This window comes from Pongo abelii, chromosome 2 (genome assembly GCF_028885655.2).
Source record: "Pongo abelii isolate AG06213 chromosome 2, NHGRI_mPonAbe1-v2.0_pri, whole genome shotgun sequence".
Lineage (NCBI taxonomy): Eukaryota > Metazoa > Chordata > Mammalia > Primates > Hominidae > Pongo > Pongo abelii.
Genome location: NC_085928.1, coordinates 78,094,130 through 78,107,842, shown reverse-complemented (window position 1 = coordinate 78,107,842; position 13,713 = coordinate 78,094,130). Strand labels below are relative to the sequence as shown.

At 44.2% G+C, this 13,713-nt stretch overlaps 1 long non-coding RNA gene across 1 annotated transcript; it reads left to right on the top strand.

Moving 5' to 3' along the window:
- Positions 1-732: 732 nt before the first annotated feature.
- LOC129058548 (uncharacterized) lies at positions 733-7,248 on the top strand. Its single transcript, XR_008523718.1, has 2 exons — positions 733-2,104; positions 2,563-7,248. It is a non-coding gene; the product is annotated as an uncharacterized LOC129058548 (long non-coding RNA).
- The last annotated feature ends 6,465 nt before the right edge of the window (positions 7,249-13,713 follow it).

Genomic DNA, 13,713 nt, shown 5'->3' with positions numbered 1-13,713 from the left:
CAAGCAAAAATTCTCGACCTGAAAAATGTAATTGACATACTGAAGAATGCAGCAGATCTCTTACCAGCAGAACTGATCAAGCAGAAGAAAGAATTAGTGAGGTTAAAGACAGGATATTTGAAAATACACAGTCAGCAAAGACAAAAGAAAAAAGAATTAAAAACTATAAATCAAGAAATAAAATAAAAACAATGAGGCACACTTACTAGATCTAGAAAATAGCCTCAAAAGAACAAATCTAAGCATTGAGGAGGTAGAGAGAGAGATCAGCATAGGAAATCTATTCAAAGGGATAGTAACAGAGAACTTGCCAAACCTAGAGAACGATATCAATGTTCAAATGCAAGAAGGTTATAGAACACCAAGTAGATTTAACCCAAAGAAGACTACCTCAAAGGCATTTAATAATCAAACTCCCAAGAGTCAAGGATGAAGAAAGAATTCTGAAGGAAGAAAGAGAAAAGAAACCAATAACATGTAAGGAGCTCCAGTATATCTTGCAGCAGACTTTTCAGTGGAAACATCATAAGCCAAGAGAGAGTGGCATGACATATTTAAAGAACTGAAGGAAAAAAAAAACCTTTCATTCTAGAACAGTATATCCAGTGAAAATATTCTGAGATCAGGAGTTTGAGAACATCCTGACCATCATGGTGAAATGCTGTGTCTAATAAAAACACAAAAATTAGCTAGTTATTGTGGTGTATGCTGGTAATCCCAGCTACTCGGGAGGCTGAGTCAGGAGAATCACTTGAACCCAGAAGGTGAAGGCTGCAGTGAGCTGAGATCATGCCACTGCACTCCAGCCTGGGTGACAGAGTGAGACTCTGCCACAAAAACATAATAATAGTAATAATAAAAGAAAAAGGCAAAAATTCAAACAACTAAACAGAAACTGGGCAAAGCCCTCCACAGAAGAGGAAATGTGAAGGAATGGCTAATAAAAACATGAAGAGGGTCTCAGCCTAACAGGGGGAGACTGGCAAAAATCCCACAACCCAATCCACGCAAGTTTTGGGGAGAATGGAGAGTAGCAGGAACACCAGGCACTGCTAAGAATCGTTGTGAAATATATTTTTGTTATGCTTCTATATGAAAGGGTGTGTGTTGTGGGTTATGAGGAAAATTACATTTCTTACCTGGGATGAAATTTTAAACATTGGAAGCTACTGACCAGAAGAAAATTGCACTTTTGTACAAAAGAAATGCCCAAGAACATTCCTAACAAAACAGAGTCCTAAAGGCCCCAACCTGGCCGAACACTTACCAACAGGGAAATGAAGACATTTCCCATGCTCCTCTCATATGATCAGAGATCACGCAGCAATGAAAATGAATCATGTCAATGTGGGTGGGTCTCAGGAAGAGAATGGAGGACAAAAATAGACATCGAGCAGATGCTCAGAGCCATGCAGTGTAGGAGCAGCCACACAGGAGAATTTCTCACATCAAAGTTCAAAACTACAGCCAAGGCAACAGAGCAAGTCCCTATCTCAAAAAGACCATGGAAAGTTCCAAAACTAAATAGCATATTTTTTAGGGATGTACACATACGTGGTGGAAGAAATGCACTATGAAGAAAAGTATGGGACTCATAAAGACTAAAGCAGGAAGTGATTCCCTCTGTAGGAGAAGGGAAGGGACTGGAACTCAGGCAAGGCCTCCGGGGAGCATCCAAAGTTATGTCTCTTCAGATTCTATTCCCTAAGCTTGGTGGAGGTCCTCTGTGTCCAACATGTCTATATTCTTTATACCTTACCCATATTGTACAAATGCTTTATTTCTATTCAATATTTAGAAGACAGTTATTAACAAGATGCATTAAATAGCAAGATGGCAGATGAACATCAGGAAGGAACATCAGGAACATCCATGAGGTTCCATCCACAGAACCTCACCATGGATACGCTTGTGAACAAGGGCCTGGTCTCCCCTCAAGACACAGTCAGAGATCAGATGCTGCCCTTATCATAGCAGTGGAGCAGGACCAGCTGGCACAGGGTCCTTCTGTGACACCTGCTGCGTCACCAGGCTATGCGAATGGACTCAGCTGCCAGAACTCACAGAATATCAGTAACAGCACCGAAACCTCACAGGAAAAATGGTAAGTTGTAAGTTTCTCCGTTAATAGTAACTCTCAGATTAATCTATGTCATCCATCGCTTCTCCATGAAATAACTTTTTATAGCTTTACATGGGTCGATTTTTCAATTTATATTTTATTTTACTAACTGAATGAAAAGATATATATGTTGTGTGTGGTGTGTGATTTTGTCTCTGTCAGTAAGGATAATCATAGTCTAATTTCTATTATTATTATACCAATATCATTTAGTTTTTTTAAGCTGTTCAATTCCTGAGGGTATTAATCAGGGTCTTTCTGTCTTGTGAGACAGAAAACAAATCCAAACTGTGTAAGACAAAAAAGAATGCATTGATCACAAGGACTGAGAAGCTCCCAGGCTTAACTTGCTTGGGATTCTGCTACATGTACAGTTTCAAGTGGTGTCCTGTAACTCTCTCCGTCTCTCTCTACTTCCCCAACATCTGCTCCATGTTTAGCTCCACGAACTTCAGACTTAAAAAGCATCACTGGCTCCTGACCAGGATTCCAGCTCCATGAACTTCAAACTAGAACACCAGCCCAGCTTCTCTGCAGGTCTCCAGCTCCAAAACCTAAGACATCAGTGGTAGTACAAACTCATCCCAGGGGCTCCAGCTCCAGGACCCTCAGACTTGAACCACAGCACCAACTCTTCCCCGGATCTACAGCTCCATGACCCTCAGACTTAAACAGCAGCAGCACCAGCTCATCTGTGAATCTCCAGCTCCACAACCCTCCAACTAGAAATACACCAGCTCCTCCCTGGGTCTCCAGCTGCACAACCCTCAAACTACAACATCAGCTGCTCCGTGGGTCTCCAACTCCATGACCCTCAAACTAGAACAACACTGCTCACCCCTGGGACTCCAGCTCCACAAACCTCACACTACAACAGAAACACCGGCTCCTCCACAGATCTCCAGCTTTACAATCTAAGACATTAGTGGCAGCACCATCTCCTGCCGGGGTCTCAAGCTCCAGGACCCTCAGAGTTGAACCGCAGCACCAGCTTTTCCCTGAATCTCCAGCTTGATGACCTACAGACTTAAACAACAAAAGAATCAGCTCCTCCCTGGGTCTCCAGCACCACAACCCACAAACTAGAAGAACACCACTCCCCCATGGATCTCCAGATCCATGACCCTCACACTGGAACACCAACACCGGCTCCTCTGCGGGTCTTCAGCTCCACAACCTAAGATATCAGTGGCAGCATTGGCTCCTCCCATAGATTCCAGCTCCAAGACCCTCATATTTGAACTGCAAGACCACTTTCTCCCTGGATCTCCAGCTGCACAACCCTCAAACTAGAACATCAGCTCCTCCAAAGGTCTTCAGCTGCACGAAACTCAAACTAGAAAAACAACAGCTCCTCCCTGGGTCTCCAGCTCTACAACCATCAAACTAGAACACCATCAGCTCCTCTCCAGGTCTCCAGCTCCACAGCTCTCAAATTAGAACAACATCAGCTTCTCCCTGGGTCTCCAGCTACACAACCCTCAAACTAGAAAAACACCAAATCCTGCCTGGGTCTCCAAGCTCCATGACCCTCAAACTAGAACAACATCAGCTCCTCCCCACATCTCCATCTCCACGACCCTCAATCTAGAACAACATCAGCTCCTCCTGGGGTTTCCAGCTGCATAACCCTCAATCTAGAAAAACAGCAGCAAACTAATAAAACCTCCCTGGGTTTTTCTAGTTTGAGGGTCATGCAGCTGGACACCTGGGAAGGAGCTGATTTTAATCTAGTTTGAGGATCGTGGAGCTGGACACCTAGGAAGGAGCTGGTATTTTTCTAGTTTGTGGGTCATGCAGCTGGACACCTGGGAAGGAGCTGATTTTAATCTAGTTTGAGCATTGTGGAGCTGGAGACTCAGGGAGGAGCAGGTGTTTTTCTACTGTGAGGATTGTGGAGCTGAAGATCCAGGGTGGAGCAGTGTTGTTATAGTTTGAGGTCATCTGAGGGTCAGCTGCATGACCCTTAAACTAGAAAAACACCATTTCCCCTTGGGACTCCAGCTCCACAAACCTCACACTAAAACAGCAACACCGGCTCCTCCGCAGGTCTCCAGCTTTACAACCTAAGACATTCGTGGCAGCACCATCTCCTCTCGGGGTCTCAAGCTCCAGGACCCTCAGACTTGAACCGCAGCACCAGCTCTTCCCTGAATTTCCAGCTCGATGACCTTCAGACTTAAACAACAGAAGGATCAGCTCCTCCCTGGGTCTCCAGCACCACGACCCTCAACTAGAACACCATCAGCTCCTCCCTGGGCCTCCAGCACCACAACCCACAAACTAGAAGAACACCGCTCCCCCATGGATCTCCAGATCCACACCCTCACATTAGAACACCAATACCAGCTCCTCCACGGGTCTCCAGATCCATAACCCTCACACTGGAACATCAACACCGGCTCCTCTGTGGGTCTTCTGCTGCACAGCCTAAGACATCAGTGGCAGCATTGACTCCTCCCATAGATTCCAGCTCCAGGACCCTTAGATTTGAACCACAAGACCACCTCCTTCTTGGAACTCCAGCTGCACAACACTCAAACTAGAACAACATCAGCTCCACCCCGGGTCTCCAGCTCCATTACACTCAAATTAGAACAACATCAGCTCCTCCTTGAGTCTCTAGCTGAAAGATCGTAAAATGAGGACAACATCAGCTCCTTCTCAAGTCTTCAGCTGCAGGGCCCTCAAACTAGAACATCAGCTCCTCCCCCAGTCTTCAGCTGCACGACCTTCAGACTAGAACATCAGCTCCTCTCCTGGTCTCCAGCTGCAGGACACTCATACTTGAAAAATGCCAGCTCCTTCCAGGTTCTACTGCTGCACAACCATCAAACTAAAATCACCCACTCCTCCCCAGGTCTCCAGCTGCATGAACCTCAAACTAGAACAACATCAGCTCCTCCCCGGGTCTTCAGTTGCATGACCCTCAAACTAGAACAACATCAGCTCCTCTCCAGGTCCCCAGATCACAGCCCTCAAACTAGAACATTAGCTCCTTCCCGAGTCTCCAGCTGCACCACCCTCAACCTAGAACATCAGCTCCTCTCTGGGTCTCTAGCTGCTGGACACTCATACTAGAAAAACACAAGCTCCTCCCAGGTTCTACTGTTGCACGACCCTCAAACTAAAGAACAACCACCCCTCCTCAGGTCTCCAGCTGCATGAACCTCAAACCAGAACAACATCAGCTCATCCCCAGGTCTTAAGCTCGTGGCCCTCAAACTAGAACATCAGCTCCTCCCTGAGTCTTAAGCTGCACAATCGTCAATCGAGAACATCAGCTCTTCTCCAGGTCTTCAGCTGCAGGACACTCATACTACAAAAATGCAAGCTCCTCATGGGTTCTACAGCTGCATGACCCTCAAACTAAAGAAACACCAGTTCCTCTCTGGGTCTCCAGCTCCATGACCCTCAAACTAGAACCAAATCATCTCCTCTTCATGTCTCCAGCTGCATGGCCCTCAAACTAGAATATCAGCTCCTCGCCTGGTCTCCAGCTGCAGGACACTCATACTAGAAAAACACCAGCTCTTCCCAGGTTCTACAGCTGCATGAACCTCAAACTAAACAAATACCCACTCCTCTCTGTGTCTCCAGCTGCATGAACCTCAAATCAGAACAACACCAGCTCCTCTCTGGGTCTCCAGCTCCGTGACCCTTAAACTAGAACCACATCAGCTCCTCTCCGGGTCTCCAACTGAAAGACCCTCAACAAAAACAACATCAGCTCCCCTCCGAGTCTTCAGCTGCACAACCCTCAAACTAGAACAACATCAGCTCCTCCAGGTCTCCAGCTGCAGGACACTCATACTAGAAAAACGCCAGCTCCTCCCATGTTCTACAGCTGCATGACCCTCAAACTAAAAAACACCCACTGCTCCCCAGGTCTCCAGCTGCATGAACTTCAAACTAGAACAACATCAGCTCCTCTCTGGGTCTCCAGCTGAAAGACCCTGAAATGAGAACAACATCAGTTCCTCCCCGAGTCTTCAGCTGCACGACCCTCAAACTAGAACATCAGCTCCTCTCCAGGTCTCTAGCTGCAGGACACTCATACTAGAAAAACACCAGCTCCTCCCAGGTTCTACAGCTGCATGACCCTCAAACTAATAAACACCCACTCCTTTCCAGGTCTCCAGTTGCACGACCCTCAAACTAGAACAACACCTGTTCGTCTGTGGATCTCCAGCTCCATGATCCTCAAACTAGAATAACATCAGCTCCTCTCCAGGTCTCCAGCTGCAGGACCCTCAATGAGAACACCAGCTTCTCCCTGAGTCTTCAGCGGCATGACCCTCAAACTAGAACATCAGCTCTTCTCCAGGTCTCCAGCTGCAGGACACTCATATTAGAAAAATACCAGCTCCCCCTGGGTTCTACGGCTGCACGGCCCTCAAACTAAAGAAACACCAGCTGCTCTCTGGGTCTCCAGCTGCATGACCCTCAAACCAGAACAACATCAGCTTCTCCCGGGTTCTGCAGCTGCCCGACCCTCGAACTAAAGAAACTCCTGCTCCTCCCAGGGTCTGTAGCTGCAAAACCCTCAAACTTTTTCCAGCTCCTCCCCAGGTCTCCAGCTGCAAGACCCTCAAACTAGAAAGACACCAGCTCCTTTATGGGTATCCAGCTCCACCACCCTCAAACTAGAACAACACCAGCTCCTCCCTGGGTCTCCAGCTGCACGACCCTCTAACTAGAAACACACCAGCTCCTCCGAGTCTCCAGCTCCATGAGTCTCCAGTTAAAACATCAGCTCCTCCCAGGTCTGCAGCTGCACAACCCTCAAACTAGAACACCTCTCCCCTCTGGGTCTCCAGCTCCACGACCCTCACAGAAGAACAGCAACACCGGCTCCTTCACTGGTCTTCAGCTCTACAACCTAAGACATCAGTGGCAGCACCAGCTCCTCCCTGGACCTCCAGTTCAACGTCTCTCAGATGTAAAAGGCAGCACTGGCTCCTCCCCAAGGCTCCATCTCCACCACCCTCAGATTTGAATAGCGGTAGCACCAGCTCCTGTCCAGGTCTTCAGCCCCACTACCCTCCCTGAACAATTCCTTGTCATGAAATTCAGCAGTCAAGAAAACTGCAGCAGAAGTAAACGATTAAATGTTTTGTTTTCAAGTCGATGTCTTTTATGTTCATGCAACTCAGTTAACTTTTCTATTTTCCATTAACCTTGCAATCTGCTTATGTCCAATGTGAGTTAGAAATACATCATTTGAAATGACGTTTAAAAACTTAGTAATATTTTTTAATATGATCATCACACAGCTGTAGACACGATCTTATTTCTCTGCCTGTGCAGAAGTCTCGTGAAAATTCAAACTATGAATTCACTTTGTTGAGATTCCCAGAATACACATTAATCCCAGATGTTATTCCCCTCCTTAAAATCTTTTAACATGTTTCCATCACCCAAGCATAAATGCCAGCTCCCATCCACAGCCCACAGTGCCTAGCATGGCCCTGTCCTCTGCCCTGGTCTATGGACTACCCTCTTAAATGCCAGCTCCCATCCACAGCCCATAGTGCCCAGCATGGCCCTGCCCTCTGCCTTGGTCTATGGTCTCCTCTCTTAAATACCCTTAAATGTCAGCTCCCTTCCACAGCCTACAGTGCCCAGCATGGCCCTTCCCTCTGCCCTGACCTATGGTCTTCACTCTGGTGCCCAGCATGACCCTGCACTCTGCCCCGGCTTGTAGTTTCCCTTCTTAAGTGCCAGCTCCCATCCACAGCCCACTGTACCCACACAGCCCTGCCCTCTGCTATGGTCTATGGTCTGCCCTCTAAAATGCCAGCTCCCATCCATAGCCCACAGTGCCCAGCAGAGCCCTGCCCTCTGCCCTGGCCTATGGTCTCCCCTTTTAAATGCCAGCACACATCCACAGCTCACAGTGCCCAGTATGGCCCTGCCCTCTACCCTGCCCTCTGCTCTGGCCTAAGGTCTCTCCCTTCTGCCATTACCTTCTTGCCAGACAGGCCTCTGTCAGTTCCTCAAACCACAGAAGCTCAGGTCTGACTCCAGGCCTTTACCCTGCTGTGCCCTCTGCCTGAGGTGCCTTTCCTGGGCTCCACATCCTCCTCTCAACCTGCTCAGCTCCAGCCTGCTTGTCACCCCACAGGTGGATGAACACATGGTGTCCTCCAGTGCCCACCTGCCCCCCTACTCTTCTGTGTGCTGGAAATACTCCTCCTCTCACCATCAGGGTTTACTCTCTAAAGACCATCCATTCTTGGAGTTTAAGATTGTTTAATTTGTTTAAGTTGTTTAACTTAAATGCACCCACTCTAAAAAAACAGGATATTCCCCTTATGAGATATTATATCATAGGCCCCCTCCCATACTATGGGGACTCCCAGGCATTTCTGGAGAGCTAGGTGAAACTGAGTTACAGTGACAGGCTTTAGAGAAAATTACACACATAATTTCAGCCTGGGTAAATGAGAGGTGTCCCGTCAGCTTATTCTCCCCAGTTCACCCTTTCTCCCCAGGTTATCAAGTGTGGATCAAGGATTGGAACATAGCCCCATTGCGGCCACAGTGGAAAGGACCCCAGACCATCATCTTGACCACTCCCACACCCGTAAAGGTAGAGGGAATCCCAGCTTGGATCCACCACAGCCGCATAAAACCTGCAACACCTGAGACATGGGAGGTGAGACCAAGCCCAGATAACCTCTGCAAAGTGACTCTGAAGAAGATGACAAGCCCTGCTCCAGTCACACAGGGAAGCTGACTGGTCCGTGAATGGCTGAATCATGAGGAAACTTATTGTGGGCCTCATTTTCCTTAAATTTTGGACTTTTACAGTAAAGACTTCAACTGACCTTCCTCAGACTAAAGACTGTTCCCAGTGTATACATCAAATTCTGGGATGTATACATCAAGACTGTTCCTCAGTGTATACACTGAGGAAGGACAAAAGGTTGCTGCAGTCCTATTATTTTACAGTTATTACGAGTGTACCGGGACTCTAAAAGGAAATTGTTTGTAAAATGAAACTGGCAGAGCTTTGACTATAGGCCTGCCACATGGGCACAAGATGGCTCATGGGGATACTGAACCCCCATCTACTCTTTTAGCCCAGCAGGAAACCCAAATGAGAAATGCCATCTATCAGAATAGATTGGCCTTGGACTATTTGCTGGCAGCTGAAGGAGTCTATGGAAAATTCAACTAGACCAATTGCTGTCTGCAAATAGATGATCAAGAACAAGTAGTCAAAAATATAGTTAGAGACATGACAAAGCTGGCACATGTACCTGTGCAGGTTTGGCATGGGTTTGATCCTGGATCCCTGTTTGGAAAGTGGTTTCCAGCTCTAGGAAGATTTAAAACTCTTATAATAGGTATAGTAGTGTTAGGAACCTACCTATTGCTCCTTTGTTTGTTACCCATATTTCTCCAACTACTAAGAAACTTTGTTACTACCTTGGTTCATCAGAAAACTTCAGCACAAGTGTATTATATGAATCACTGTCCATCTGTCTTGCAGAAAGACCTGGGTAGTGAAGATGAGAGTGAGACCTCCCACTAGTGAGTAAGGTTCTCAAACGGGAATGAGGAAAGAGGTTAAAGATTAACCCCCCCAACTCTAATCACATGTGCTATCTCTGAATCTCAATCTATCACAACCCTTTTGCATGAACCCCTTAGAGTTGTAAGCCCTTAAAAGGGCCAGGAACTCTTTCTTTGGAGAGCTTGGTTCTTGGCATGCAAGTCTGCTGACACCCCCAGCCAAATAAAGCCACTTCCTTCTTTAACCTGGTGTCTGAGGGGTTTTGTCTGTGGCTAGTCCTCCTACACCACCATGATTCTAAGTTTCCCGAAGTTTTCTCAGAAGCCACTATGCTTCTCATACAGCCTGCAGAACCTTGAGCCAATTAATCTTCTTTTCCCTATAAATTACCCAGTCTCAGGTATTTCTTTAATAGCAGTGCAAGAATGGACTAATACATGATTATTCCAGCTAAACAAAATCAGAGTAGACACCATGCCCTTGTTAGCAAATTCAGGCTAAATCACCAACCAAAAATATGTATGAATGTCTATTGCAATATGTGTAATGCATCTTTGTGTAATATGCATATTTGAATACAATTTATATTTATGTTTTTTGAAAAGATAAAATCATTGGGATTCGTTTACATTCAGAATCCATCAAGGTCCTTGAACTAGAGGGTATGATTAATTTCAAAATAAATTTGAGAATTAGTGCAAAAGTCAATGGCAAAAATTAACATAGGTAGGAATTAATGTTATAATTTCATTTCTTGCTTTCATAATTTAGCAGTTTTTCATACTGGGAAAATTATAAATAATAATAGGAAATACATTAATATATCAAATTGTATACTTCTGGCCCAATTTCCTCTTCTTTTCTGAGAATATATAATTATTATTTGAGGTAGTTTTTTTATGTTAGCCATAGACAATCTTTTTTTTTTTTTTTTTTCAAGTGGAACACTTTTAATGTTAAGTTTTCAGTATATACTCACTTAGGTAAAGATATCCATATATCATTGGATCCTTTTTTTAAGAGTTGGTCTTCCAGTATGTGATAATTAGCATGATGCAAGGGAACATTGCTAATATTAACTAAAAGTCAAAAACTGTTGTCATTGGACAGCAGTCTGAATCAGAGGTGTTCATTGGTCAGAAGAAGCTAAATTATTAATACATAATTATTATTTAATGTCTACTGTCTTTTTTTAAATTATTATTATACTTTAGGTTTTATGGTACATGTGCGCAATGTGCAGGTAAGGTACATATGTATACTTGTGCCATGCTGGTGCACTGCACCCACTAACTCGTCATCTAGCATTAGGTATATCTCCCAATGCTATCCCTCCCCCCTCCCCCCACCCCGCAACAGTCCCCAAAGTGTGATGTTCCCCTTCCTGTGTCCATGTGTTCTCATTGTTCAATTCCCACCTATGAGTGAGAATATGCTGTGTTTGGTTTTTTGTTCTTGCGATAGTTTACTGAGAATGATGATTTCCAATTTCATCCATGTCCCTACAAAGGACATGAACTCATCATTTTTTATGGCTGCATAGTATTCCATGGTGTATATGTGCCACATTCTCTTAATCCAGTCTATCATTGTTGGACATTTGGGTTGGTTCCAAGTCTTTGCTATTGTGAATAATGCCGCAATAAACATACGTGTGCATGTGTCTTTATAGCAGCATGATTTATAGTCCTTTGGGTATATACCCAGTAATGGGATGGCTGGGTTGAATGGAATTTCTAGTTCTAGATCCCTGAGGAATTGCCACACTGACTTCCACAAGGGTTGAACTAGTTTACAGTCCCACCAACAGTGTAAAAGTGTTCCTATTTCTCCACATCCTCTCCAGCACCTGTTGTTTCCTGACTTTTTAATGATTGCCATTCTAACTGGTGTGAGATGGTATCTCATTGTGGTTTTGATTTGCATTTCTCTGATGGCCAGTGATGGTGAGCATTTTTTCATGTGTTTTCTGGCTGCATAAATGTCTTCTTTTGAGAAGTATCTGTTCATGTCCTTTGCCCACTTTTTGATGGGGTTGTTTGTTTTTTCTTGTAAATTTGTTGGAGTGCATTGTAGATTCTGGATATTAGCCCTTTGTCAGATGAGTAGGTTGCGAAAATTTTCTCCCATTTTGTAGGTTGCCTGTTCACTCTGATGGTAGTTTCCTTTGCTGTGCAGAAGCTCTTTACTTTAATTAGATCCCATTTGTCAATTCTGGCTTTTGTTGCCATTGCTTTTGGTGTTTTAGACATGAAGTCTTTGCCTATGCCTATGTCCTGAATGGTAATGCCTAGGTTTTCTTGTAGGGTTTTTATGGTTTTAGGTCTAACATTTAAGTCTTTAATCCATCTTGAATTGATTTTTGTATAAGGTGTAAGGAAGGGATCCAGTTTCAGCTTTCTACATATGGCTAGCCAGTTTTCCCAGCACCATTTATTAAATAGGGAATCCTTTCCCCATTTCTTGTTTTTCTCAGGTTTGTCAAAGATCAGATAGTTGTAGATATGTGGCATTATTTCTGAGGGATCTGTTCTGTTCCATTGATCTACATCTCTGTTTTGGACCAGTACCATGCTGTTTTGGTTACTGTAGCCTTGTAGTATAGTTTGAAGTCAGGTAGTGTGATGCCTCCAGCTTTGTTCTTTTGGCTTAGGATTCACTTGGCGATGCGGGCTCTTTTTTTCGTTCCATATGAACTTTAAAGTAGTTTTTTCCAATTCTGTGAAGAAAGTCATTGGTAACTTGATGGGGATGGCATTGAATCTGTAAATTACCTTGGGAAGGATGGCCATTTTCACGATATTGATTCTTCCTACCCATGAGCATGGAATGTTCTTCCATTTATTTGTATCCTCTTTTATTTCCTTGAGCAGTGGTTTGTAGTTCTCCTTGAAGAGGTCCTTCACATCCCTTGTAAGTTGGATTCCTAGGTATTTTATTCTCTTTGAAGCAATTGTGAATGGGAGTTCACTCATGATTTGGCTATCTGTTTGTCTGTTATTAGTGTATAAGAATGCTTGTGATTTTTGTACATTGATTTTGTATCCTGAGACTTTGCTGAAGTTGCTTATCAGTTTAAGGAGATTTTGGGCTCAGACAATGGGGTTTTCTAGATATACTATCATGTCATCTGCAAACAGGGACAATTTGACTTCCTCTTTTCCTAATTGAATACCCTTGATTTCCTTTTCCTGCCTAATTGCTCTGACCAGAACTTCCAACACTATGTTGAATAGAAGTGGTGAGACAGGGCATCCCTGTCTTGTGCCAGTTTTGAAAGGGAATGCTTCCACTTTTTGCCCATTCAGTATGATATTGGCTGTGGGTTTGTCATAGATAGCTCTTATTATTTTGAGATACATCCCATCAATACCTAATTTATTGAGAGTTTTTAGCATGAAGGGTTGTTGAATTTTGTCAAAGGCCTTTTCTGCATGTATTGAGATAATCATGTGGTTTTTGTCTTTGGTTCTGTTTATATGCTGGATTACATTTATTGATTTGTGTATATTGAACCAGCCTTGCATCCCAGGGATGACGCCCACTTGATCATGGTGGATAAGCTTTTTGATGTGCTGCTGGATTCTGTTTGCCAGTATTTTATTGAGGATTTTTGCATCAATGTTCATCAAGGATATTGGTCTAAAATTCTCTTTTTTTGTTGTGTCTCTGCCAGGCTTTGGTATCAGGATGATGTTGGCCTCATAAAATGAGTTAGGGAGGATTCCTTCTTTTTCTATTGATTGGAATAGTTTCAGAAGGAATGGTACCAGCTCCTCCTTGTACCTCTGGTAGAATTCGGCTGTGAACCCATCTGGTCCTGGACTTTTTTTGGTTGGTAAGCTATTGATTATTGCCACAATTTCAGCTCCTGTTATTGGTCTATTCAGAGATTCAACTTCTTCCTGGTTTAGTCTTGGGAGGGTGTATGTGTCAAGGAATTTATCCATTTCTTCTAGATTTTCTAGTTTATTTGTGTAGAGGTGTTTGTAATATTCTCTGATGGCAGTTTGTATTTCTGTGTGATCGGTGGTGATATCCCCTTTATCATTTTTTATTGCATCTA